At 37.9% G+C, this 26,672-nt stretch overlaps 1 long non-coding RNA gene across 1 annotated transcript in view; it reads right to left on the minus strand.

Annotated features, from left to right (window-relative positions):
* Positions 1-742: 742 nt before the first annotated feature.
* Positions 743-26,672, minus strand: part of LOC307182053 — a 328,436-nt gene continuing 302,506 nt past the window's right edge. Inside the window, exons 5-6 of the long non-coding RNA XR_013827105.1 lie at positions 7,983-8,036; positions 743-1,036 (exon numbers count right to left, since the gene is read on the minus strand). This is a non-coding gene — a long non-coding RNA (uncharacterized lncRNA). The remainder of the gene's footprint in view (positions 1,037-7,982; positions 8,037-26,672) is intronic.

Here is a 26,672-nt window from a genome sequence, read left to right on the forward strand (position 1 = left end):
TAATCTCTTCAGATATTTTCTCAGACCCTTTCTTTTTCCCTTCTTCTTCTGGGATCCCTATAATTCTAATGTTGGTGAGTTTAGTGTTGTCCCAGAGGTCTCTGAGATTGTCTTCAATTCTTTTCATTCTTTTTTCTTTATTCTGCTCCTTGGCAGTTTTTTCCACCATTTTGTCTTGCAGCTCACTTATTCGTTCTTCTGTCTCAGTTATTCCGTTATTGATTCCTTCTAGTGTATTTTTCATTTCAGTTATTGTGTTGTTCATTTCTGTTTGTTCATTCTTTAGTTCTTCTGGATCTTTGTTAAACATTTCTTGTATTTTCTCAATCCACGCCTCCATTCTATTTCTGAGATTCTGGATCATCTTTAATATCATTACTTTGAATTCTTTTTCAGGTAGATTGCCTATTTCCTCTTCATTTATTTGGTCTTGTACCTTTCTCCTTCATCTGTGACATATTTTTTTGCTGTCTCAGTTTTTTTTAATTTAAAAAAAATTTTTTTTAATGTGTGGGATTGTGTGCCTGTCTTACTGGTTGTTTGGCCTGAGGCTTCCAATACTGGAGTTTGTAGGCTATTGGGTAGAGCTGGGTCTTGATGCTGAGATGAGGAACTCCGTGAGACCATACTCCCATGAATATTCCCTGGGGTCTGAGGTTCTCTGTTAGTCCAGTGGTTTGGACTTGGAGCTCCCACTGCAGGAGCTTCAGCCCGACCCTGGGCTTGTGAACCAAGATCCCGCAAGCTGCCTGTGCTCATTTGTTGCCGGGTGCTGCTTAATTACCAGAGAGTTTCTGTTAAGGATTTTTAGCCCTCTTTGAGTCCAGACCTGTCTGAAGCAAGATCCTGGAGTAACACCCCACTGTGTGTGGCAGACGGCAGGCAGGACATCTGAAAGATGATTTTAAATAATTTCTCATCTTTGCAGTAATTCACTCTAGGAAGGAAAATCACTCACCTCTGGAATTTTAGGATTCCACACTGTCATTTCTGTGCCTGTCCTCTTGTTCCTGTTAGTGTCCATTAAAATATTTTCCTAGGGGAAATTGATACATAGACTTTAAATGTTATTTCATTTCTTTTAAAAGGAAATGAGGGGCTTCCCTGGTGGCGCAGTGGTTGAGAGTCTGCCTGCCGATGCAGGGGACACGGGTTCGTGCCCCGGTCCGGGAAGATCCCACATGCCGCGGAGCGGCTGGGCCCGTGAGCCATGGCCGCTGAGCCTGCGCGTCCGGAGCCTGTGCTCCGCAACGGGAGAGGCCACAGCAGTGAGAGGCCCCGCCAAAAAAAAAAAAAAAAAAAAAAAAAAACAAAAGGAAATGAATATACTACAAAACTCCTAAACCTAGTTATGATTGCCAAATGTCTAAGCAAGTCACACTAATCATTAGTAAGTTGAGCATAGAATGATCCATAGACTCTTTTTCCGTCTTAATTTATTAGGTCTTTTAAACTAGAGGTTCATTATCAGGAGAGCAGCACATATCTCAACAGACACTTGCTTGGCCTTCATAGAAGCTTGTGGTCTCTAATCTTTTTGTATGTATTTTACCTCTTCTTGACAAGTACATATATTTTTAAAATCCTGAATTAAGAGATTTGAAAGGAAACCAAAAAATTTGAACAAAAATAATTTTCACAAGGGCAAAGTTAGAATTGGGGAAGTTTTGGGTTAATAAAAATGTTAGAAATTGCCAGAGATTTCCCCTACAAAGTGTTTACATAATATGAACTAGAAAACTTATCACATTGATAAGTTCTTACCTTTAAGAAATTTGTTTTAATATCATGATATTCCAAGATAGTCACAGCAGCACTGATGTAATCATATTGATTGGTAATACTTTTTTCTAGCCAAATGTATTTTCAACTTAATGGCACAACACATTAGGAAAACAAGTTTCATTTAATTAGGGTGGCCCAAGGAAAAACTGTGAACTAAGTGGGATTGATCCTAGCTATCTTCCTAACTCCAATTTCTCACTTGAAAAATTATTAAGCATATATAATATTCTATTCATTGCAATAAGAGTAAAAGAATAAGATAATTTCTCTAATCTTTAAAATTACTCAGCTAGCCAGGAAAAATGAGGAAAAACTGGTATGGGTGGAAGAGCCTTCCACAGGAAAGAACAACATGTGCAAAGACTGACTGCAAAAAAACACGTAACAATTTTGAGGAAGTGCGAGCTTTCAGTTGGAGTTCTTTTATGCCCTTCTCTGAATCCACTAACTCCGCGCTATGGCTGTTCAGAGTCACCAGTCCATGTGGTTCCCCTTCTGCATTGGGCTAGGATCAGAACCTTTCTGTCTTCTTCTCCCTCTTCACAAAAATTCTCTCTGTTGTAGCTATTTGTTGGAAAGACACTAACATCTTTGTGTGGATATTTGCCATTGACTTATAGGATACTGCACATGCTATCATTCTGGGGAAAAAACCATATCACAAAAGAGGGCAATACGTAATGCAAGAAACCTTTCATGGAAGAATTTCAGGCAATAGTGGCGATCCTTTGTTCGGAAGACGTTTTGGGATCTTTAGAATTACTCCTTATAGGCAGCCATTTATTTTGGCCACAAATACATCTAATTTTGTATTTAAAAGAAATCTTTGTAATAGAAAGCTTTTCTGAAGAAAAAATGTATATCCAGTTGTATGTGATACCTGTGCCACATACAAGAATTTGCTGTACTGTTACAAAACTTAGCACAACCATTGCCTTCCACTGCCTGCTTATTTTGCTAAGTACAGGTAACCACCACTGACTTGGATGATTCTCTAGACAGTACATGTCCTGAGATGCACTTGTGACAGTCAAGATAAAAGAGTAATGCTTGGAGTGGTTCAAGGCTGAGGTTCCTGTCTTATGAAAACATTGTGAGCTGGCTGGTGTGTGTCTTTCTGGAAAACATCTATGAGTTAAGGATGCTTCCTGTTGTAGGTCATAGGATCTGGTGTCTACAGATCTCCTGGTTTTGGCTTAGGCTTGTTTTATACATTAGTGGGGATTAAACTTGTTGTTACCAGTTCCATCTGTTCCATTAGATGCTTATTAATAAAACTCCAGGGGCCCAGTATTCACCACGTCATAACATACGGATGGCAGTTAATTCACCTAAAGTTTTCACATTTGATAACTTCCTCATTCGTGTTAATTGGGTACTTGGAATTTTCATCCATCATGGCATCTCAGGTTTTGACTCTTCTGAAAGACTCCATTTGTGAGACATATATTATAAGCCAGATGTACACAAGCAAAATTAAGTGTAGGATCCAATTTCAACTGTGACTCATGTCTGCTTTGACTGAAGTGCTGGGCGTAACTTGGCCCTTCAACAGACTCTTCCTCAAAAGAGGAAAAGGAAGCTAAGAGACCTCAGACCTTTACCTCAGCTCTCCTTGCTCAGAACTCCACTGATCCATAGTGCCATGAGAAAAGATTTACGTTTAAGGAGGCTTTGAAAGGACACATGCTGCAGGGAGCAGTGTGGGGCAATTCTGAGCATTTGGAGAGTCAAGTTCTTTTCTGGGACATTGAAGAGTATCATGATTTTGTTCCTTGTGTTTCTCATCTGTAAACCCCAACAGTTAAAATCCATGGTCTCTTGGGATCATTCCAGCTCTTTAACGTGGCCAGAATCTGTTGATGAGAATTCTTGAGGTTTGAGGGAGTATTATGGTGCTTTTCTCTACCTTGCTACAAATATCTCCCCTGTTTCCATTCACCTACAGTTTAAAGAAATGCAGTGTTTAAAGAAATGGATTGTTCTTTTATTCAAAGCAACCAATTTATCATTCTAACTTTAATCTGACATTCATGCTCTGTTTCTCTTCTCATTGTAAAATAATTTTTTAAAAAACAAGTAAGAACATTGGTGGTACACATTTCGCTTTTTTTTTTTTTCCCTCTACTGCTCTTACCAGAAATGGTTACAGTTTAGATACAAAATATTTCAGTGAAAGAGAAACTCAGCAGAGGGCATGGGCTCAGGCCACTTTTGTCCATGACACTTGGTGAGTCATCTTTCCATAATGTGACTGCCCTATAACTACTGCAGTATCTGCTCACTGGGCTGAATCTGCAGACATCCTACTGGTTCGTGTATCTTCAAGGTCAAGTAAATAAGCAATTCCTACAGCCCCAAATTTCTCCTTATGCCAACATGCTGCCAGGATACTAAGTAGGTCACAATAGGACCCAGATAATAATTCATTTCAGGTTTCCAGGTTGCTAAGAGCCCCAGTGGTTTTCCTATGTATGGCCCACATTCTCTTCAATCTTGCTTGGCTGTTTCCCTTCTGAGGTCTTGATCTCAGATCTGCATATATTTACATGTTTTAGCCTGTAAGCTTTTTAGCTGCAAATTATATAAAATAGAGGTCAGCCCTCTGCCAATATAATTTTCCTTTTTTCCCCATTTGCTTACTCTAAAAAATAAATAAAACCATGAAGAGAAAGAATAAAAAAGTGAAGTCTTTCTATAGAGGTCTTTTAACTCTGACCATCAAGACAACTGTTGCTTTAATACTCCTTTCCACAGAGCTGTACTGTATCCCCAACTTCCAAGGTGCTTTGCTCCAAGCTGGTGTTTTCCCTACTATACATGGAGGGACAGTGGTGCTTCCCAAAGTTTAAAAGACTTATGATCTCTCCCGGTGAGGCTGGATCTTAAGACAGTATATAGACTTGGACACTCTGAACACTCAGTTAAATCAGTAATGCGTGACCTGGGTTTCTGACCATTCTCAGTTCAGTTTTGCTAGTAAAGGTACAGTTAGTGATAATCAGTGGGTTGGGCTTTTCTGTCTTCAAGGTCATTGTGGTTCTTAACCCTTTAATCATATTTGTAGAATTATTTCTTTTCTTTTGAACTTGTGTTTAGTTTCATATTTTTGTCTGTCCATTCTAATTCTTAATTATTACTGCTGTTTAACTTAACTTTCAATTTCAGCCTCCTTCAACATCCTTTAAACTTTCCAAGCACTTTTGGTTTTGTGTCCTTTTTAAAGTTACTATAACATATTATTCATGGATTTGGGAATGAAGAAGACATACTACAAATTTATAAATTCAGTAAAATTTCATCTCTTGCATTTAGGTGCTGCTAGTCTATCTGGCATATTTTTGTACATTAAAGGAAGCCTATCTTTCCTCAAGACATCTTCTTATCTGCCAGAACAAGAGTCCTAATCAATAAAGAAATCTGTGATTACTATGAATTGTTCTCCCTGGAGCTGGCTGGCGTACAACATGTACCACCATATGCAGCAGACATGAAGAGGCTTTACCTTTACCTAACCATTGTTGCCCTAATTATACTTGTATACTTTCCTGAAGGAGTACCATCTTTATAGATTGACTATGATTGCTGAAAAGTGGAACTGAACCTGAAGTTGAATAGGAGACAGTGCTTCACCAACGATTGAAATGATTGTTAGCTGGGATAAGAAAAACATCTCCCTTTCTTAGGATTATAATGTAAACCTCCTTTATCCACTACAAAACAGCAGAATCATGAAGCCAAACTTTTCTGAAGAGATTGCCTCCAGAAAAAAAAAACAACCCAATGTTAAATAGAGAAATCTGTAACATAAATCATGCACTGTAGTACATGATTATTGGGCACATTATAATCAGTGTATGTGCAGTATTTTAAAATACATCTGATGATTAATAAACCACCCATGTGTAATGACATATGGATATCAGGAAAATGGTTCTCTGAGTACTGCTAAAATCTGCACAGTAGAATACTGGCAGGTTTCCAAGACTTGATTCACATGCTCATTCTAATATCTAAACAACAATGGATCAAATGTTTACCTGGATTAATGATTTAAGTTAATCATTCTATTTATTCTCAGAAGACCATAATAGGAATCAAAGGTTATGATTTAGATTTAATGCCATTCTAGTTATAGCCTATAAAATGTTCATCTTTTCACTTTTTGAACAAAGTATAACAATGGAACCCTAGTGCCTAAGCTAGAGGATAAAGTACAAACTCCTTAGCAAGGCACATAAAACTTCTCCAGCCAAGTTCACCATCTAGGCTCTTGTTGGTGTAAGTGGATAAGGGGGGGCTTGGGCTCTTTCCTGAGCTGGGGTCTTCAGAATCTGTCCCATGATCCTGGGTAAAAGAACCGAGGGGAGCTATTGTTTATGTCCTAGATGCAAGTGTGCTCAGGGATAGATGAAGAGCTTTTAGAACTGAATCTGAAGGGAAATGTCTGCAGTGGAGATGAGGTAAAATGAGGAGGTTGGTGCTGGAGGCAGCACCCAAGGAAATTTCTGAAGAATGAAACAGTCTGTGGGGTAGAGTGTGTTTACATTTTCAAACACTTCCCTCTTTAACTCCATCTTCTACAATTCAAACACTCACTATATTCCAGCTACACCAATTATTACTTTTCCCTCTGCCTTGAAAATTCTTCCCATCACCTTCTACCTTTTGAACATATTCTTTAAGAACCAACTCGGTCTCTACTTCTATCAATTACTTCTTTATCTGAACCTCATACAGATTTGGATGGTAGCTCCCATCCTAAGACACTGTAACTATTTATGACTGAGAGCAGGACAATACCTTCTTTAATCAGTCTATGCCTGTGGATAGAACCTAAGATTCAGTAGTTTGTGGTATAAATAAATGAATAAATAAAAATTATCATTACTGAGATGTATATTCTGCCCTTATGCATAACAAATAGTCACAGTTACATTATCAAACCCCAAGTACTTATGGGCACTTTTCCGGTGCTAAAGACTCATATTTGCAGATATTTTTGGGATACTGTGGCTTATGTACGAGACGTAGACTTTATCATTGATGAATTTACAATGTAACTGGGGAAACAAGATATATATTTATGAAATCAGTAGGAAACATGCAAGTTAGTGTGTGATATACGCTGTCTTTGGTACAGACCAGTTAGTAAATACTTCAAGTGGGGAATATATGGTTTGAAATAACTCCTTTTGGGAGTTCTGTGAACTCCCTGACTATTAAAGCCTTCTCAGAGAGTAGACAAAGGAATAAAAGATCGTAGGCATAAAAAAAAGAATTTCTTCATATTTACCCTGGAATGAGAGTTTGAGCACTTAACAAGGTGAAAGTTGAAGTCCCTTACAATCCTGAGATTTCTCATAACTATGAGGCAATAACCACATTGGGGTAGGTGGTGTGTGCTGTTCCAGGAAGGGGAAGAGCATGATAATGTCCTTTGTCTGAGAATATGCTTCTGTTATCAGGACCTGGGGCTTCTGAAGGACAAACTAGTAGACCATCCCACAGGTTTCTGATTTCCTCTTCTTTTATTTTGTTTGAGACAATACTGTTAGAAAAACTTCAAACTAAGATAAAATTTTTCAGACATAATCTTTATTTTAATTAATTAATTAATTTTTTGGCTGCATTGGGTCTTCATTGCTGTGCGTGGGCTTTCTCTAGTTGTGGCAAGTGGGGGCTACTCGCCTTTGTAGTGTGCGGGCTTCTCATTGCGGTGGCTTCTCTTGTTGTGGAGCATGGGCTTCTAGGCACGTGGGCTTCAGTAGTTGCAGCATGTGGGCTCAGTAGTTGTGGCTTGTGGGCTCTAGAGCACAGGCTCAATAGTTGTGGTGCATGGGCTTAGCTGCTCCGTGGCATGTAGGATCTTCCTGGACCAGGGCTCAAACCCATGTCCCCTGCACTGGCAAGCGGATTCTTAACCACTGAGCTACCAGGGAAGTCCCGTAATCTTTTCTTAATGTCCAAAATTGTCTTGTTACTAATTTCATTCTTCCCCTTCTCAAATGGATTGTGTAAGCATTCCACTAGTCCTTATCGTTAAAGCAAAATTGCTTCAAAAATCCCACAGCCCTCAGTGTGCCATTGCTAAGCAGCACCACTAGGATGGAGCATTCGGCATTATTTTGTATCTAATGCAAACACATATGATAATAAATTTGTTTCTGTAACCACCTATATATTTACTAACTTACCCAAATAGTTGACTTTTTTCTCCTCATGGATAATTATTTTCTGACAATGCCAACCTAAACAAGAAGAAGAAAAAAAAGAAGAATGTTATTGCAGTCATGGTGTTGGGGTTCCTATCATTTTCTTTTGACTCCTATTTCACAGAAATAAGGGCTGAGAAAGCCAGTACATGACTAAAGAGCACTTTCTAAGACAAGCGTTTTAGTTCAGCATCATATGAGATTGGCATCACTCAGATCCAGCACCATTTGCTGAAATGGTGTGTGTACTTACAGTTCTTTCTAAATGTGGTAATTAAAGGAAGAAGAGCCATTTATTTCTCTCCTTTGATTTTTAAACTTGAATTTACTTTTGTATGAGTAGAAAAAAGAGAAAATACATGAGCAGAATTTCTTTTTTTCCCCTTCTTTCCATTTGTACTCTCGTATTTAGCCCAGCCATTTACTTCATTTTCAGATTATCAGTATATATAAACCCATTAAGGAAACATGCCTGGAGCAAACAGATACCATACAGACTTATACAAAGATGCACGCAGTTTAGAGACTTCATCGGCTAATCAATTATGAACTGTTTTGACAAAGAAATTTGTGGTTTTGTTAAAATACCCATATATGTATCCTTATACACTCTGACTCTTATTGCTGGATATTTCTGTAGAATGTCATATCCTTTCAAAGCTCTCTTTAGCCAGTAATTATTGCTGACAACAATCTAGGCCCTGGCACTGTTTGCGGTCACCTCTGGCTGCTAAGAGGAGCAATCTAGACCCTAGCACACTGCAGTTAAATTAAATTATCATAGAGATGCAATATACGCTGCTACACCACTCTAGCCGTGAGCCCAGAATTGAAAAAAGATTGATAGACTACAGGAATGGATCAACAAATAACTATGTGGGTGGTTCTGTAAGATACCTACTTCTACAAATATTGATGTAGATAAATGGAATGGGGCTTAAAAATTATATTTTCCCAAAAAGGGAAGTGTTGTTTGTTTATATTTCCCTGTAACTATCAGCTATCGAATGATAATGTGTTCATGTTTTCCATATATGGGCCCATGCGATATTTGGTGTAAGATTTGCCTTCATGTAAGTAACATTAAATCATCATAGGATGAGGTCACAGGTCCTGTATGCTTGAGAGTGACTACTTCTCACCCTGGAAAAATGTTGCCGAAAAGATCCATTGAAAGGTGACCAAAACATACAAGCCTTTTCCTTAACTCTGGAGTATGGACCAGCATCTATGCAAAAATAAATAAAAAATAAAAAAAGGAAGCAGTTGCAAAATACACTGGGGTGTGTCTATAATTATAGCCACCATTTAACATAATGAATTATAAGAAGTAATTCCATGATGGCACTAATACTTTTGTGTCTATAAATAAAATATAAAAATAATTTTAGTTTGGAATGTCAAATGAAAGTGTGTTTTAATAAAACCAAATTAAAGAAGCCACTTAGTTTCTAACATTTAACTCTTCATTTGCATACTCAGCTTCTATGTAAGACTTTAAACAGCAAAGGAGAATACGAGACAATCATTTCTTTTAAGAAGACCTAGGAGATGAGACTGGCAAATGAGGCAATTAGATAAAAATATAAAATAGGAAACTTTAGCCATCTAAATCTCTGAAAGACATAGACAACTATTATTTGGGATTATTATAAAGTCTTCAAGTGATATGGGCATTTTAAGACCTAGTAGAGCATGATACACATACTGCCTTCATTAGTTTTCAAGAAATTCAGATGGTAAAAGATGATAGGTAATAATAATCATAAAACAGGCAGAAAAAAGTTCCTAAGAGCTTGTATTAGATGAGTTAAATCACACCACCTTGAAATAGGTATATATCACATAGAGGCAGTGAAATAAAAGTATGTACGTAAAAAGAATAAAGTGAGACATAAATATATTGTATTATGTATTAGTCATAATAAAAGTGTTTATCTTTTGTTAAAAATAGAGTATAGAATCTCATATAATGCTCAGTTATAAAATGCCATGTATCCCTCTCTCATCCCTGTTTACATTGGCATGTAAATTTTTTGCTATGGAAATAAATCAAACATTAAGAGCAGATGTGTGTCAACACAGCTCTAAAGAAAGGAGGCTAGTACTTATGGCTAATAAAAAGAGCCATAATTAATATTATCTCAAGAAGATATGGTGTCATCATGCCCAGCAGTATCAGTTATTAGCAGCTTTTGTTGTTAGAAAAGAAAATCCTTTCAAATGGAGAAACAGATTGGAATAGAGTGGATTCAATATGAAAATTCAAATTACTGGTGACCTACCCATACTTAACATGATTGAACTAGAGAGGGCTTAGCTGTTATCCATTCCAATTTGTTCACTTTACAGTTAAGAAAAATAAAGCTCATTCACTCATTCAACAAATATTTATTGAGTACCACTGTGTGCTAGTCATGTTCTAGGTTGGGGATGGAGTGAAGAATGAGACACAAAAAGGCCTTACTCTATGGAGCTTGCATGGTTGATTTGGAAAGGCTTCTCTGAGGAGATGTTATTGAAGCTGATGGATGAATGACAGGAAGGAGCCAGTTGGAAAAGACGGACAGAAGAGCATTCTAGGCAGAGGCATCAATTAGTGAAAGTTTGTAAGGCATGAATAAGCCATGAATGATTGATAAACAGGAAAGAAAGCTCACTGTGACTTGAGCATGGTGAAAATAGGACCATGAACGAAGATGAGGTGAGAGAGACAGGAAGGGGCTGATCATGTTAGCTTTATAAGCCAGGGTAGGACATTTTGATTATTATTATTATTATTTTTTCTGATAGGAAGCCATTGGAAGATTTTAAGCACTAGAGTGACATGATATGATTATACAGTGAAAGAATATGATGACTGCTGTGTGGAGAATGGATCAAAGAAGAAAAGAATGGAAGAGGCTGATTGGTAAGGAGGTCACCACATTTGTCCAAGGCAGAGGTGGTGCTTTGACTATGCTGGTAATAGTGGAGATAGAATTGTTTGCATGTGAAATAGGTTTTGGAGCAGAATCATCAAGGTTAGATGAAAAACTGGATACTGAGGGTAAACAGACTGGAGAAATCAAGAATGACTCCTAGGATTTTTAGCTTGAGTTGCTGGGGAGATGGCAGTACTGCTTATTGAATTTGGTAAGGCTGAGGGAAGAGGAGGCTTGGGGGAATCCTTAGTTTTTGTGACATGTGTTTGGTATGATTATTAGATATCCATGTGGAACTGTCAGTTAAGCAGTCAAATTAAAAAGTCTGGCTTAGGGATGGTACTTAAAGCCATGTGACTGAGTGAATTCAAAGAGAAGAAAGCATGTATATATACAGAAGAGAGGAGGACCTAGGTACAGAAGAGGAGGAAGAGACAGCAAAGGAGTCTGAAAAGGAGAGTTAGTGTCACACTGGGAAAATGATATCATGGAAGCCAGGAAACAATGTTTTAAGAAGATTGAAACTGTTACTACAACAAATGCCATTGAGATAACAGGTAACACATGATCAGAAAAAGAACCATTGGCCTTGGTAACATGAAAATCTTTGTTGGTTTGTCCAAGAGCACCCAGATAGAAAGTGCTTAAATTATTTGGGATTTTCTATTCCCATCTGCAAAAAACAGAAGTCCATGTTGTGACATTTGAGGACTTCCCCTGTATGTTAGCTGCATATTAAGGCTGCCCCCATAGCATTGGAATATTGAATTAATAAGGTTTTATATTATCTCACCTTTGATACCTTTTATCAATTAAAGTTTTATTTACATGTTCTCATAATTCAGTGTATATTTCCTTCAAAGTAGGAAAAGAAAAAAGATGACCACATCTCCTTTAAAGATGGGAAAAATAGAGGCAAAACTAATGGTGCTAGGAGCCCTCCGTAGGTAGTTGTTATACATTAAGTAATTAATGAGACTGAAAAACGCAAATTTTTGAATCAGAGATCCAATGAACACTTTTGGACTAGGCAGAACAATTTTCTCAAAAGCACCTACTGCTGGCGCTCTCAGCAATAAGTTGGGCATTTTTCAGGCAAAGAGGAAGGACATACAGGCCTGTTGTTTCCTGGAAGACTAACACTGAAGCTATAAGAAGAAAGTTTTACCTGCAATCTTCCTATCCTATGCTAAGCCATCTTCTCATCAAAAATGATGAAAAACTGTCAGTGCTGAAAACATCGAAATGATTCAGAAAATCTCCATGTTAATCCTTATACTCAGGATAGGAGTAAAGTGAATAAATTGTAGTTACTCCATTTGTCACAAATGAAGCTTCATTCATATCTGATTCTGGTGATACCTAGAAGAACTATTACATGTGGCTTAGGTTTAAAGACTTTAATCTTAGTCCATTTGATTTATGATAAATTCTGGGTTTTTTTGCAAAGACGGTTTTAAGGATTATTGCTCCTTCTGTTGGATCTGGGAACATGCCCAAAGTTCTCTGACAAAAAAATACCTGACTCGTAGGAGCTTAAACTCTAAAAAGTTTACAATGCTCCTTACATTATGCATGAAATATGACCCTACATGTAAGTAAGCTTCTTATTAAAGTGAGCTTTTAATTTTTCCTTTATGTAATTTCTGCTCTTCTCCAACCCCACAACCCTCTTTTTACCCCTATCTTCAATTTGGCAAGCCCGGAGAGGAATAAGCAAAGAGATGAAAGAGAATTTATTGGCATTACATTGAAGACACAAGTAATATTTGAGCTGGGATAGGTCTTGGAGAGGAATCAATCAACTGGCTCTTTTTATAAATGAGAAAACTGTGACCTAGTGAGGGTTCCATATCTAACTGGTGATGAGAACAGATGGAAATCCAGGAGAGATGCATCCTAGTCATGTGAAATGCAGTTTGCCCTTTTATCAGACTGTGATATTCACATGTCAAGGGGGTGATACAGTTTAGCACTTCCAAAATATGACCTAAGACCAAAGCTAATTTCATCTTAGTCCATATAAATAAAAGTATACTTTTCAGAAAACGTAACCAGACCTCATAAAAATTATTACATTTGGCTCTAGGTGCCACATTTTAAAAGAGTCCCTAAGGGAAAGTAAGAAGGACACAAAAGACAATCAAAGCAAAGTCGCATGAGAAATGGCCCAGACAACTGGAAATGTTAAACTGGACTCAGAATGTCTCTTGGAAGAGAAGAAAGGTAGCAAGGAAGTGATAATGATATCGGCATGGAATCAGTTTATTTTGCAAGACTAAAACAGAATGTGTATATATTTCAAGGAGGTAGTATCCCATAATGGTTATAGAATCAGACAGAACTAAGCAGCTCTGTGCCCTTGTGGAAATTTCCTAAACTATGTCTGCATCACTTCATCCTTAAAATGGGTTTAAAACACTTCAAGTGGATTTAAATGAGGATATGCATGTAATGGTCCTATCCCAATGTCTGGTATGTAATGAATGTTAAATAAATGGTCACTATCATTATTAAACCTTTCATATTCCTACGGAAAGAAGGTCTCACTCAAGGTAAATATCACATCACTAGAGGAGAATAGGGGCAAATACAGACAGCCACTCCGAATGGATGTTGTAGAGAGGAATTCATGCATAGGATGGGGTGGTTTCTAAGTGCTCTCAATTCAAATGTAGTGACGTTAGGACTTTGGCCTCCTACTAAGTGTTTTCACTCCTGTCCTGTGAACTTCAGGAGAAAACAGCGAATCGAAGGTATGATTGTAAAACCACTCCTGAATCTTCATTATTCAACAAAGTGCGGGTTTGAAAACAGGAACAAAGTCACAGACTCCGTAGGCGGTGTCGTCATTTCCATACGCATAACATTCACCCAACAGTTATTCTCTTCCACATGTTTTCAACCTTATCTTGCTGGACAGCTCTGCTGTGGTTGTGATCCTGATACCAGATGTTTGAACCAGTGTTTGTTTCTTGTTCTGTCTCCATTTTACACATGGAGAAACAGTACTACGAGTCCATTGGCTGACACAGAGGCAGAAGGGGTAGATGGAGGGAACGGGAGAGATGTAATAAGAGCTGAAGGAGAATAAGGAGAAGAGAGGTGAAGCTCACAAAGTAAGCTGTTCCCAGAATTAGAATTGGCATGCACAGAGTTTTCATTCCTTAGCTCCAAGCTAGGCTGGCTGCCTTCTATATTTTAATGTACTAATTTATTTTTCTCAAATTTAATTTACACTCTTATGACATTTAATAGGTGACTTGTATCAAATGGTCACTTGACTGCTCAGGCCCACATCTCTCATTCATATTTTTACTGAAGCAAAATTTTACAGTTTTGAATAACGCAAAGGATTTTCTGGAGGTTTCCATACCGAAGTGGGAAAAGCAGACACAGACCTGACTTTGCCCTGGCAGGGAAGCAGCAGTTCTAACACAGTTAGTTACTGGCAAGAGTTGTAACCTCTTGTAACAACACTTGAGCTCTCGTCCCCCTCATTTAGAAGCCTCTTGGTGCTGATGAATCAATACGTACATGACAGAGAATGAGGCCCAGTGATGGGGAAAAAGGGTGATAATTTTTTCATATTTGTTTTGCAAGAGATAAAATGAAAGCCCAGAAAATGAGGGACTTGTGATCACTGAAGGCTAAAGTTGTTTGTTATCCTGAGATTAGACAGTCATTTAAATATTAGCTATCATACTCAGTATACCCAGACCCTTGAACTGGAAACCCTGGTTATGTTTAGAAAGGAAAGGGTAATTTTCTCAGCATCCTTCAAAACTGAATTGTTTTGAACAATAACAAAACGAGCCCCACTCTTGCCAGGTAGACGACTATTTATCTGGCCTTGGATACTGATAAAACGAAGTCATGTGATTTATGGAATGTCAGCAACCGTCTCATCAGAATAACACAGACTTCTTTGGATTAAGCACCAACCAGACTCTTTCTGGAAGGAATCTGGTTAGCGAATCTACTCAAACCTACAAAATTTGGGGTCAAAAGAGCTTTGGCTTTTCATCTTCCTTTTTACCTTTGGGAAAAGAATGACATACAAGTTGTACGATAGGTACAAAGAGGTTCAAAGCAGGAGGTTGTGACTGAAATGATGAACTACATCTAACTAACTTGCACTAATGCATTATGCAAAATAAAAAAAATATATAATTCAAACCAAACATGTGTGGTCAAAAACTGCATTGCTTGATAAAAACAGACTTTCCCCCTAAGTAATGAGTCTAGAGGATGTATTTACAGGGCTATCAAAACAATCTGAAACATCATAAGGCATAACATTTGTTTGCCTTCTCAGGAAAGTAACTGTGCAGGCTTATGGATCATCTAAATTAAACTTTACTATTTTGATGTCCTTGCCATTTGTTCCTTTAAATTTCAAGCCTAAGGGGTATATTCTCCCATCCATGTGCATGTATAAGTCCCATTAAGGCTAATAGGAATTTGGTGCCTGAGCCCAAAGAAAAAGCTGCCTCTAAGATGGCATTATGCACATGTAATACACAAAGAAAAATAACCAAAAAATCCATTCCTCTTCATCCAAAGCACATAAAACAATTATACTAATTATAAGTACAAGATAAAGTACTTGCTTGTGGAATTTTAGATCCATTTAATAAATTCGCGATTTTATGCATTTCTCTCCCTCAAAATTGCTTTCCTCAAATTGCTTTAGGTTGTCTCAGGCTTTGAAGAACCTAGTGACAAATGGAAACCAAGAAGAATAGAGGTGGTGGGAGTACATTTCTCAACACAGTCTTCATTTATTTATATTCTGCAGCACACGCACTCATGATGTTTCAACCTTATTTCCACCAGATTCAAAATAAAGCCTGGAACACAAAACAGCTTGCCCATATTTTCTTGTTTAAGGCTCTATCTCCTGAGCTTTCCTCCGTATCTCAGTTTCTAACCACATAAGAAATTTTCAGGCAAGAGTCGGTATTCAAATGAGATGTTAATTTAAAAAAATTGCTCCATCCTTCTGTTTATTTTGGTAGAAGGGAAATATTGGTTCTTGGAGTTGCATTAAAACCCAGATAAAAAACAGTTTTTATCTTTATACATCTTTCGGAAAAAAAAATTCTACCTCAAGAAATTTCTTTAACAAAGAGAACATTATTTCAGACTCTAACATTTCTGTCTGCCGATTATCATTAGTCATAAGCTAAGCCCTGCACTAAATGTCTAGTGAGCACAGATAATGTTCATTTTGTCTGGAAGACAGGTTGCCGCCTGTCAAGGAGCGATGGAATAAATGACAGGTTTTGACTCTGTGCCTTGCAGGCATATTAGGCTAAGAAATCGCCAACATGATGAAAAATTATTTTGTCAAAAATTTGTAGGTCACCCATCATTGTCTAATGTATTCTGTGATTAATTGCTAGCATAGATCAGCATTATGTCTTTCCAGTGAATCGCTTAATTGTTGCCTGCTTCATGCTCTTAATGTAATGATGAGGCATCTGCTCCTTTCACATGTGCTTTTAAATGCCAGCTTTTGCATCCAGGTTACAGGGCTGGTAATATTCAACTTAAAGAACTAGTTCAAATTAAAACTTCAGGACCGCCATCTCTTCTTGCTTTTTATGGGAGCGTGCGCGGAAGGCTGAGTGTTAGTGTTAATGTATGTAGATTTTATTTCTGATGAGTGATTATTTGACTGTTCATTTTACGAAGATTTATGGTGTGCTTTCTATCTCCTGACTGCAGTGCTACTCTTATCTTTAATAAAGGAGATGAGGACATTAATCAGCCATTGTCAGGGCTCCTGACTAAGACATTAAATGTACTGTATGGGATAGGTAAACACGCTCCAGATCCTTCTCTACTCCACTAGATCAGGCAAAAAAACACTCATTATATTTATCATAATTTCACATCTGCTGTTTTTGAAGCAATGTACCATGAGGCCATAAACTGTATTACAACTGTGCATAAATTCAACTGATTTGTGGCTGGAGTAACTAATTCCTAAAGTACGTTTTAGAAAAACAAGCAGTGAGCCCTGAAATTGCAGTTCCATAAAGGCACGAAATTACTGACTGCAGAATCAAAAATTTGCTTGATGTGATTCTGCAGTGACCATTTTATAAAAAGTGACAGTGTGCCTGTGATTGAGTCAATAAAATAAGGACGAGTGAGCTGTACACTCAAACAAGATTAAAGAGAAAAGGAATGACAGAGGACAGACTCATGGTATACAAACAGAGGAAAGCATAATTTTCCCCCCAAAATGGCTTTAGGATGCAAGTATTTTAGCAACAATATTGATTTGTCAGTAATCTTTTCATTATGGTGGAGGTGAAAGAAAAGATTTTATTTTCCTCTTTTATTCATTTCACAGCACAATCGGGAGCGTACTTAATATGTTAACAGAGTGGATTTCGAAATAATTTTTTAATTGTGGCATTATCTATTGATTTAAGCTTGCCATAATATTTTCCAAGATTATAAAGGACAATTCTTTATGGATTATTTACTTGTCTCCTTGTTTTTAAGGGTGTATGTCCAAGTAAGCTCTTTGTTAAGGTATCTAGCCACGTTTGGGTAGAAAATGCATGTGTGTACGTTCATGCGGGGAGGGGAGTGGAATATTTCTATGTGTGATTTTACCTTTACGGATGTGTACCACTTCATTATTTACAAACTTGATCAGTACCTGAACTCGCTATAATATCTTCTGCAAAAGAGAAAGGAGAGCGGGAAGTGATCTTTCATACAGGACAAGAGAAACCAGAAACACCATTGTTTTTGAAGACAAAATGCGCTTGACATTTGTTAAGATGAAAACTAAAGGCAGACCTGACACGTGGAATCCTGAATAGAGGTGTGAGCCCACAAATGAAACCTGCTAAGGATGTCAACCATGTATGTTCTCCTGGAAGTAGGATGTGATTGTGTGATTATTTATTGACTAGAAAAAGCAATTTAAGGGAAAAATAAATGGAACTGGACTTTCATTGCTTGGGTTTCTCAAGATATCCATTGTCTTTCACCAATTATTTCATGCACCTCTGTTGTTGAGACCGGAAGTGCCTCCAAGGTGCTTTTGTTGTCTTTGACAATGATACAAATGCATTCTTTGTTTAATATTGTGTGTTGGAAGGCTCCTTCTCATCAAATGTGGGCAGTTACTTGCTACCCAGGGCAAACTGTGAAGGGCATTTACACAGAACATATTTTAGAGTAATATAATCTTGTTTGGTTTTATTTACAGAAGAGCATATTTGCCATATTTTATCCCTTTTCCTGACCACATTCCTGGTCAACTTTTATAACTGCAAATCTGGAGCTGGCACATTGAATATTGCTCTATTCTTTACTCATAATATCAAGTCAAAAATGGTCGTGTTCATAAGGCATTGCACAGTTTCCATCTAATGTTATCAATCTGTGCATCACAGAGCGTTTCTTTTCCTGACATTATTACTTTACTGAAATTAAGCTTGAAACAATCTGATGTCAGATATTGTATATCTACTTTTATTGCCAGCCTTTCTGAGCCCACCATATTGCCAGGACTGCATCTCATTTTAGATGGGTTTAACCAGATATATATTCTCAAGTTTATTGAGAGTTGGAGAGATTACATTTCCCATTCTCAAAGAGCAGGCTGGTCCTTTCAGTGCATTTTATAGAACAAATGTAAATTCCCATGCTGCAGTTGACAAAAATTCATGGTTCTTTTCTTAGTGTCAAAAATAAATTCAGCATAGCACTGGAGATGAGTAAGTGTGGTATAGAGGAGCAGGCTTCAGTTCACCCTTCCTGATTTAGCAGCAGTTTCAATGTACTTGAGAAATCTGTAAAAGTTCAATTACTGTGGTCTAGGCAAAGAGATTTGCTCACACAACAGAGCTACTGTACTTGGATATGAATTGTAAGGACTCCATGAAATGCAAAGCACTTTCTGAGCACAGCACGCCCCTCTGCCTCCCATCTCCTCTGTCCCCTTTCCTTCCCCATCTACTTATATCTCTTACATGAAACCTTTTCTGAAGGCTTTCATTGTAGTTAAATAAAACACAGCATAAAAAAATTGCCAAATCACTCTATTAAATGCAATAAAAATTAGTCTTTTACTACGTTTGGGAATTTATATATTTAGGAGGTGCAGGATATGCAAAGAATAGCTATCAAATAAATTTATTAGCAGCTTGGCTTGATCAGTTTGTCAAGATTGCTTACATATGTATGTTTTTGCAGGAAAAGCAGATTTGTATGGAAAAGGTGTTTATAGCTAAGAGTAAACCAAACATACTGAATCATGGAAAAAAATGCTCTCTCAAATACCATGCACTTTATCAACACAACACACAGCTCAGATTGTGGACTGTCTGCTTAAATGCCAAGAGTGTGTCCTTATAAACAAACAGCATGTCTTTCAATATTTACATTCATTGATTTGATTTTTTTTCTTGGTCAAAGTTAGGGGTTTCCTCTAACTATCCATCAAAAATTGCTTTCAGGAAAAAAAAAAATGAAGAAAAAAATTGAGTATCCCGTGAAAAGAATGTAGCCTGTCTACCACAAGAGTCAGGTCAGGTGTGCATGTGCTAAACATTTTCCTTTTGTCATTTCATTTTGCCACCCCAGGGTTTGAGCAAGTAGGGGATGGGTACAACTGGGAAGAGTTAAGACCTACATAATTCCAGCAGGGGGGAATGTGATCAGACTTTCTTAAAGAGGAAGGTCAAGTCCCTTACTGTCACATTTATACTCTCTTATGCATGTTCTTAATGAGAAGATCATAAATAAGGTGGAATCTTGTGGAATCTCAGAGTATGGTCCTCCTCTAGGCATCAATGAGGCAAGGACAGCCTTTGGTTACAAGGGGAAGACACATCTGGACACACACACACACACAACACATATAAAACATATTACACAGATATGGTATATGGTTATTACGTTACAATCATCCCATCTGACATATTTGTGTGTGATGATAAAATAAATTTTAAAGTATTAAAAAAATAATTATTTCAAGTTTGTGAATTTGAATGAGGGGCAGCCTCCACATTAGTCCAAACTAAAATCACAGAGCTTATTTCTAAGACATTGTGTTTTGTGAAAATTAATGCTCAAAGAACGTATACTTTCATTCATTAAGGACTGTATCTTACATTCTCAAGGTAATTCATTTGATAAATATTTTTGGAAAATTCACCATACATCAGGCACAATCCAAAGCACTGTGAGCTTGTCAACTACCAGTGATCACACTATCCAAGGTGAAAATAATTAAAATCCAGGATAAAATGTTCTCTTATAAAGATATATAGAGAGGGACTTCCCTGGCAGTCCAGTGGTTAAGACTCCGTGCTTCCACTGCAGGGGGTGCACATTCGATTCTGGTTGGGGAACTAGGATCTCTCATGCTGCTCGGTGCAGCCAAAAAGGAAAAGAAAAAAGATATACAGAGAAACTGTCATGAGAGCACAATTAACAGAACTATGAGTGTGAACAGAAGCTATGAAATTTGTACCAATACTTAAATATGCAGTAGCTACATCCATTTGTTTATTCATTCACTCCCTTAACAAATACGTGGGAAATACCTATTATGTGCATCACTGGATTGGGCTCTGAGACTATAGCAGTGACCTGGGACAAGTCCATGCCCTCTATTGCCTACAAGGAGCTGGAATCAATAGGTGGTGGGATGATAATTTACCAGGGCAACTAAGCTGGGCTTGATGAGTCAGAGAAGGCCCCCTGGAGGAAGAGACTTCTGCAGTGACTCACAACGTGGAAGGACAAGGAGCACAGCTGGCCAGGTGAAAAGTGAGGAAGCCCCTGGAGAGTGGGGTGGTCCTTGAAAGAGTGTCTCCAACTGAGGGAAGAGAGTGTGTGCGGGTCAGGAGGTGAGAGAGAGCGCATGGTCTACTTTAGGAACTGGGAGTTCAGTCTCACTGAAATGTGTAGGCTGAGACGGGGAGGAAAGAAAGCAGGTCATGTTGGGTCTCAAGAACCAAGAGTCTGGATATACTCTTTAGGGCAATCGGAAGCTAGGAAAGCGCTTCCCGTAAGCAAGAGGGTGATCAAATTTTTAAAAATTATTTTGGTTGTAGTTGTGCCAAGTATCCCCCCAAATTCTTTCATCATACATCCCATCAGTAAAGATTTTTGGAGAACTCATCTCTTAACATACGAATATTTATTTATTTTTACATACTATACAGGTTCCACTGTACTAATATACTATGTTTATTTAAGCAAGTACACAAAACTAAAGATTTAAAAGAATGACCTAATTTTGAAATGCATTTAAAATTTTTTTAAAGAGTATTTTGTTTTTTTAAACACATCAATGCCTCTGCTTTCAAGTTGCAGATGTTTGTTTTCAGGTAGTGGGTGTTCAGTTTTGATGTGTCTTGCTAAACCGTTGCATCGTTTTTTATCTCATATCATTGTCTCAGTGATGCTTTCCCTGATCATCTTCTTTAAAATTATAAATCCTTCCCTACCATTCCCTATCTCTCTTCCCTGCTTCATTTTTTCCTATTACCTTTGAATACTCTATATAATTTACTTATTTGGTTTACTGTACATCTTACTGCACCTCCCCATGAATGCACGGATTGTCTTTTGTTCACAGCCATCTCCTGGGCCTAGAATACTGCTTGGCCCGTCAAAGGTGCTCAAGAAACAGTTGTTGCAGGCTTCCCTGGTGGCGCAGCGGTTAAGAATCTCCCTGCCAATGCAGGGGACACAGGTTTGAGCCCTGGTCTGGGAAGATCCCACAGGCCGCAGAGCAACTAAGCCCGTGCACCACAACTACTGAGCCTGCGCTCTAGAGCCCATGAGCCACAGCTACCAAAGCCCGTGCGCCTAGAGCCTATGCTCTGCAACAAGAGCAGCACCACAATGAGAAGCCCTCGCTCGCCACAACTAGAGAAAGCCCGCGTGCAGCAACGAAGACAGAATGCAGCCAAAAAAAAAAAAAAAAAAAAGAAACAGTTGTTGCATGAGTAGGGTGAAGGTCATTATTAGCAGTTGTGGATGTAAGTCTACCTTTCCAATAGTTTTCCTGAGAATTAAAAAAATGTTTTGCCTGAAATTTTGTTAGACCGATTTAGGCCATCATTATTTTTTAACTTGTAATGTGAATGATGAAGCACCTGATTAGGAATAAGAGAAGGATCGCATGTGCTTGTATTGTCTCAGTTTTTCTGCAGGAATCTTCTAGAGCCATAAGGCCGCCATATTGGGAGGGTCAGTTTAGTTAAAACTAGATAACATGATCTGGAGGTCTGTCTAACTGGGTAGAAGTAGGAGATTACGCCCTGGATGGGCTGGAAGCAGAAGAAGGCAGGAGGGTCCTTCCCTACTCTAGTGATATTGCTGCTTTGTTCAATCGCCCTCTTGTGCTGTAAGTGACATGTGTCTGAGTGAGGCTGTCAGTGTCAAACTGTATATTGAGTTTTAGTAAAGATTCATTTCCTTCTTACTTTTATCTAAAATTAAATACAGGGACTTCCCTGGTGGCACAGTAGTTGGTAGTCCTCTTGTTGGTGTAGGGGACACGGGTTCGAGCCCTGGTCTGGGAAGATCCCACATGCTGCAGAGCCGCTGAGCCCACGAGCCACAACTACTGAAGCCCACGCACCTAGAGCCCGTGCTCCACAACAAGAGAAGCCACTTCAATGAGAAGCCCACGCACCGCAACAAAGAGCAGACCCCACTCGCTGCAACTAGAGAGAGCCTGGGCGCAGCAACGAAGACCCAATGCAGCAATAAATAAATAAATAAACACAAATAGAATGTCTAGTGTGCTCTCTCACATCGGTGGCTCACCCTGAACACTCTGAAGACATCTGGGAGAGAAAATGAATCCTGGAGGGCAGCAGAGTGGTTAGGGAGGTAACCCTGGCTTCCCTTCACTTGGTCAGCTTCACCTGAGGAAGTCCAGGTGGGTAGGCTCCCAGGTTTTCAACTTCGAAGGGTTCAACCCTCATTGGGAAATATATTTTCTGCTATGCCTATTTTTCTTTTTTTTAATTTCCAAACAGAGGTCACCCCCCCTCTGCCACCATACACACATACCACTACTTTGCCAATGTATAAAACACCAAGTCAATTAAGATAGGATAGTGAACGTTTTCAGGATTGTCTCTTGTCAACTGTCTCTGCTCAACTAAAAACAGAACCCAAATAAACGGAAGCTGTAATTATGTGTACGGGGATTCGCTGGTAGTGAGGATTATTTAAAATTAGAATGTGCTTTTAAAAGTTCCCATTCTTATGTTTGTGGCCTGTGAGGAATGATATAGAGAAGAGTCTTTCTTAGCACAACATTTCTTTGGGTCCTTTCAAAATGTGAGTGAAGGAGAAACCGACCTTTGTCTTCATGAAAATTGTATAGAGACTGGTATCTTAGTTCACTTCAACTGCTGAAGCACAGCTGCTGTTCTGAAATAGCTGGGCAAAGCACTTCCTACTTTACAAATTGCTTGTATTACCGTTTTATTTTTATTTCTAAATATTTCGTTGTTATTGGGAAGCAGATCCTATACCACTCATTCCAGGTAAATAGTGAACAGTTGACTGTGTCTACCTCACTGAAGCTGAAGGGGCCCATGTTCAACAGAAATAATGGTGCTAGGAAGGAATAGTCTCACAATTGTGACTTGGAGGTGCTGTTTACTTCAGCAGGAGTTGGGCAATTTGTAGTTTACTTCCTACATGGGTTGCATATGGAAGCCAGAGTTTCCTTCCCCATTGATTGAAATGATGTTCTTGCATTGCTTATAGATTGGATTCCAGGTCCATGAATAGGCTTACAGTTGGTGCCTTATCCAGCTCCGCACAGAAGCATAGTTTTAATGACTTGTTAAATCCCTTGTCACCTTGAGACTCAGTTACTCAAATTCAGGGATCATAATCTAATTGAATCATTTCAATAAGAAATCATGATTTTCATCTAACTTTTAATTTAATCTACTCCAATGAATTATACTGAGGTTATTACAGCATCCTTTTGACTTCAGCAACAAAGGCATCTCCCTATTCACAAAGCAGGACAAAATCCTTTTATGTGGCTAGGTTCTTTCAAAGTAGAAGGCATTCTCTTGCCTAGTCTCTTTCCAAATGTGATTCTATGCTATTTGTCTAGTTAGTGTGTTAATGGTGTACACATGTGCATGAAATGGGACCAGTACATTGAGCTTTGTATGAAGTGAATATGGTGTGATGTCTCCAGTATGTGATAAGCGATCTGGACAGCACAGAGCCAAAGCAGTCATTTTGGCCATCTTGGCGATCAATTCTGACCATTTCAGCTGTACGCTAGAGTCTGGAGTCTGACTTATTCACAAGAGTGGCCAAAGCGAAGAACAAAATGCCTCAGGATTCCACTTACGTCATTCAGATGGGCACAATCTTGGTCAACATTTAATATGAACTTTGTGTTGAAATACTCAGAAAAGTGTTATAAATCACAAATTCAAAGGGCAAAGGAGACAGAAACAAATAAACAAAACCTAAGGTCCTAATTTCCAAAATAAAATATACATGATTATATTCATGTATAGTTTTGTGATTTCTAACATCCTCCTCTTGTGATAAGAGCCATTTCTAGAACTTGGACCTAAATTTCAAAAAGAAAAAACCATTAATCAAATGCTAATTAGCATGTATCATTAAATGTTATAGAGTGAGACAGGAAGCCCGCCTCCTTATAAATGGCTCATTCCATTTCTCCTATATTGTCAGACATTTGGCCATTTCTCTTTCTTTCTCTCTGATTCAGTTCTTTGCTGTGCAGACTGCAAAATATAATAACTTCTAAGCAGTGTGTAAAACAAAGTGCTCAATTCACTTTATTAAAATATCCAATAATAATTGATTTAAAGGCAATAAAATGTGTTCATTAGAGGGTTTATATTCAAGAAATATTGAAAGTATACCTAAAACTGTCACTTTTATTGTGAATGAACAGGATAATATAATTTGAAAAGAGTGTGATCATGCTAAAGATTTGTCCTGCAGCATTATCTGATAGCTCGTAAAGTGCTGAAATTTAATATGATGCTTTCAGTCAGTTTAATTGAAATTTAATTGCCACTTTGGGCAGAAGGTTTAGATCTGATCAATAAAATATTAAAGATTTTGTGCTTTCACTTGGAACAGTTCCTTCAGCAATGCATCAAGAGGACTCTATATTTTTGGAAATATTTGTTTGTTATAGTTCACACATTGTTCGATACCACTTTCTAATCTGAAAGTTTTAATGTGCTGTGCAGACAAATAGTGGAAATAATAAAGCAATAGTTGATCCATTTAATTACAACACGATGAAAGGAATAACGGTCACCTTCAGATTCATGAGAAAGGCATTAATGTAAAAGAGCAATAAATATTTTGAAATGTCAAACCTCAGAAAGACAGAGTCCAACTTGAGCTGGGTTGTAAATCAGACTGAGGGAAGGACCTTGAAAAAAAGATGGTTCTTTGGTATTTTAGAAATAATTACTAATACAAAAAGGGTAATGATGAAACTATAAATTACATTAAAAAGGGCCATTAGAGGAGGATTAGTTTATAAAGCCGAGAGATGGTTCTTAAAATTATCCTGCTGGTTATTTCTACTTTTCATTTTATTCAGGAACTCCCTGCTCAATTATCTGATTATTAATAAGCTAATTGATCACTGCTTTGCAGTTCAGATACTAAAGTCAAGTTAACTTTCTCCTTTTCAGGGACTCCCATGGGACTTCCACATTGCTTATATTTTAGGAAGGAAGAGAGTTGGAGATATCCTAAGATATAAGAACAGTAAACTGGAGAATGACTTCAAGCTAAGTAACATCCCTATTAATATGTCTCAAAATTATAATTTCTTTCAGATGACTATATTCCAAAGATGACTGATACTTGTGTGGTTATACTCTTTTCCTATTTATCCCTGGAATAAGTCTTTTCCTAATGATCTTTTTTAACATATAGAACTTTTCAAATGCTCCATGTTCCAGTCCACATGTTTCTTTAGTCACCAGTCTCCTATAAGAGTGTAAGTTCTATGGCATCGCGAGTTGTTTTATTTGGTTTGGTATATCTCTAAAGTATATTTCCTCTTTACAACCACATTCAAGCAAGACTAATTATCTGCAATGATCATAATCACTTGTCTTTTTTCCTCTAACCATCTCTGTCCCAGACTTCTCCTGGTTAACCATCTGCTATCACCATAGTTTTTAATCTTACAACCTTATTGAAATAGATCATTTATTTTCTTTTGAAGTAGACACACATTTTTTTTCCTGTGACCAGTCAAAAATTGTTTTGTGACATCTAGATGCTGGGTGTTATTCTAGGGCCTGGAGACACAGCAATGCCTAAGGAAAACATTCCTGACTTCAAGAAGCTTATATTCTAGTCTGGGAGAAAGACAGTAAACATAGACAAATGAAGAAGATAATTTCAAATCCTGACAAGTAGTATGAGGAAGATAAATTAAGCCCTATCTCTAAGTTAGTGTGTGTGTGTGTGTGTATGTGTGTGTGTGTGTACGCACGCATGTGTATGAACAACTTTAACTCCTCTGAGAGATGACATCTAATTTAATGAAAATAAGGAGGCAACCTTGTAAGGATTTGATGGAAAGCTTTCTAGGAAAAGGAAAGAGCAAACGTAAGGACACTGAGATAGGCACGAGCCGGATTTCAGGGTCTATAAAGAATATCAATGTGGCACTCTAGCACTAATCAAGGGGAAGATTGGG

The sequence above is a fragment of the Stenella coeruleoalba genome, assembly GCF_951394435.1.
Source record: "Stenella coeruleoalba genome assembly, chromosome: 2".
NCBI classification, from domain to species: domain Eukaryota; kingdom Metazoa; phylum Chordata; class Mammalia; order Artiodactyla; family Delphinidae; genus Stenella; species Stenella coeruleoalba.